We start from the raw sequence: 3,180 nt of genomic DNA, 5'->3' as shown, positions 1-3,180 counted from the left end.
AGTTACAGACAGTGGGATGGCATGTGCAAAGGCCCTGAGGCAAGATGGGCTTGGTATATTCCAGAATAGCAGGTGGCCAGTGGGTTGGAGTGGTAGCAGAGGTGGGCAAGGCAAGTGGGCTGGACCACACAGGGCCTTGTAAGACCTCAGTATCCAGAGACAGAGAGTCTTCTCCAAGCTCTGTGGGCTCAGATCAGGAAAGTGAGGGACTCACCATCTGTCTTGGAAGTTGTGTGAAGGGTACAACCCCCCCCGCCCCCGCCGCTCCCTTGCTCAGCCAGGCAGAAGAGTGAGAGGTGAAGAAGGGTAGATGGGCACAGTGGCCAGAGGCTGGGGACAGTGGCCCCTGGCTCCTTGCATGTGACAGCTGATTTATGTACCAAGGATACCTTGCTCTGAAGCCAGTATTCAGACAGAGCTGTTCCCTGGGTACCTGAGGGCCCCGGAGTGCACATTAGTGTGCAAGGTGCTTCCTCTGTTGGGTCAGTGCCCCACCCCAGGCCACCAACCAGCCCCTCCACCAGTGCCAGTGACAGCCCCTAGTGGTTGAGGTCAGAGATAGACCCCATGCCCAGGAGAAGCAATCAACTCTTTAGGGGCTAACCTTGAATTCCACCATCCCCTATAGTTTCCCCTCACTTAGAACCATTGGCCCCCAAGTTCCTGTATGTGCAATAATTAACAATTTCAATAATAAATAATAGCAATAGCTCACATTATTGAGTGTTTACTGTGCACCGGGCATTGAACAACATACACTACACATATCAACTCATTTAATCCACATGCAAAGCACACGAGACAGGTGCTCTAATTAGCTCTGTTTACAGATGAGCAAACTGGGGCACAGAGAAGTCTAGGAACTTGCCCAAGGTCACACAGCTGGAGAGTGGCTGAGCCAGGATCCAACCACCAGCCACGTGGATCCTAAGCTCAAGCTCTTAGCCGTTCCTCTGTGACACCTGCTATCAATAACAAAAACAGGGAAGCAGCTAGCATTTATTGAGCACTTACTATCTTCCAGGACACATCTCCCATTCTCCACATCAGTGTTTTATAAACTTTTTTCATTACTACCCCCACAAGAAGCCTTTTTAGACATTTTTTCCTAAAACTTCTTCCTATGAAACTTTAATACCACAGATGTGCTGTGTATCTGTTTAGGAACTACTTATGTGTCTGTGCTTTATACATCAAGAGAGTAAATATTTTGCCCCCCTCAAGACTCAAATTCTGTGCCATTGGGGGTGATGTTGCCCCTTGAGAAAAATGACTCTATAAGGTGGGGACGATTCTTATGGCACTTTTGTGATGAGCCTGAGGCTTATCCCAGGTGGCCCAGCTTGGAAGAGGGGCAGGTTCAACCCAAGTTGACCTGTACTAACGATGATGCTGCTGAAGTGGGTCCTACGACACAGGCAGATTCCAAACACAGCAGAATCGCTCCATCTGGCCCCGCCGACCTTCCTGAAATCAAATGCCTGCAAGTGCGTGCATGTGCACCGTCCTGGATGGTGGCAAGTTCAGGAGCCCCTGACCCTGACAGTGGCCAGAATGGCTGTGACGTGGTGGGGGCTCTGGAAGGAGCACCCTGTGCCCTGGCTCTGTGTATTGGGTGCAGCACCAGTCCCAGGGCTCTTAATCTCGGGTTCCTGGAGACTCAGGGGCTGCTGGTGGCAGGTGTACTTCTGGGAAACCAGAATGGCTGTGACGTGGTGGGGGCTCTGGAAGGAGCACCCTGTGCCCTGGCTCTGTGTACTGGGTGCAGCACCAGTCCCAGGGCTCTTAATCTCGGGTTCCTGGAGACTCAGGGGCTGCTGGTGGCAGGTGTACTTCTGGGAACGGCCCTGGGCTTCCAGGAGGCGCAGTGGTGGCCTCTGCAACTGGAAAACGCAGTCGCCCCCGTGCCCTGGCTGCTCCGCACAGACACGCACCCTCCCCTCTTCAGAGAGGAAGCTGGGGACGTGGTGGGAATCAGAGCCGAGGGTGCTGGCTTACCTCCCCGGCTGGGCCCACTGACCTTTCTCCTGAGAAAAATGCTTGCGACAAACAAACCCAGGCCTTCGCCCGGCACCCAAAATAGCTGGCACCTCCGGCCTGGGCCCCACGTCCTGAGGAAACTTCATAGAGTGGCCAAGGAACAATGGGGCATTGTACGGCCTCGGGCCTCCCAGACAGGAAGCCGGGTCCTGCAGAGCCCATCCCAATGGTGACCCCGCTGCCCCAGACCCACACGTGCAACCCAAGTGCCAGGTGTGGCCCGGTGTCCTTCAGCTGGAGCAGAGCGAGGGGGCGTGCAGGAAGCGTCAGAGGACAGCTGCACCCCCGCCGCGCAGGCCCAGGGAGAAGCGTGGAGACAGTGAAGGGAGCAAAGCACAGACACCAGACAGACAGACACACAGGGAATCATGCCAGGCCCTCGCTGCACCCTGGCTGGGACGTCCCCCCAGAAACTCTCTTATGATGATGGGGACGATGCTCCATCCTGAAGCTCACAAGTGTTTCTTCTGCACCAAGGACTGCATCTCCCGTGGGTCATTTGCAGTGTTGCCAGTCACCTCGCAGGCCCTTTCCCCTTCCTCCTGAGCCCTGCTTCAGTGGCCTTGGACCCTGGAGTTCCCTGAGCCCACGTGCATGCTCACGCCCCAGGGCCTTCACACTTGCTGCCCCATCTCCCTCCAGGCATGTCTTCCAGACATGTCTGTGTTCTGCTCCAGTGTCACCTCCCAGGGATGTGTCCCAGACCCTCTTTCTCTGCCCTCACTCTCTTTTCCCGGCTCAGCACCAGTGCCAGGAAATGTCAGGTGGCGCTTGCTTAACAGTGGATTTCTGCCCCCCGCACTCCAACCTCCACTCAGGGAGGACAGGGCTATGCTGACTTGCTCGTCGTCTGTCCCAGGGTCTGCACCTAGGAGGTGCTCAGCTGGCATTTGTTGAATGAACGGAGGAGCCCACCAGTGCGTGCTGTGTGGTTGCCAGCATCATCCCATTTTAAAGATGACCAAGCTCATGACATCCCAGAGAAACTTGAGAGAGACACAGCATGGCTCGAGTGTAGAGAGCACTGGGCGAGGAGTTGAGACCCTGTGAGCCACGGTCTGGAGGCACACATTTCCCTCAGGCCAGGGGAAAGCTTTTGAAGGGGAAGCTTTTTTTTTTTTTTTTGCTTTTTTTTTTTTT

This window comes from Galeopterus variegatus, unplaced genomic scaffold (genome assembly GCF_000696425.1).
Source record: "Galeopterus variegatus unplaced genomic scaffold, G_variegatus-3.0.2 Scaffold157, whole genome shotgun sequence".
NCBI classification, from domain to species: domain Eukaryota; kingdom Metazoa; phylum Chordata; class Mammalia; order Dermoptera; family Cynocephalidae; genus Galeopterus; species Galeopterus variegatus.
This window is presented reverse-complemented; position numbering follows the sequence as displayed.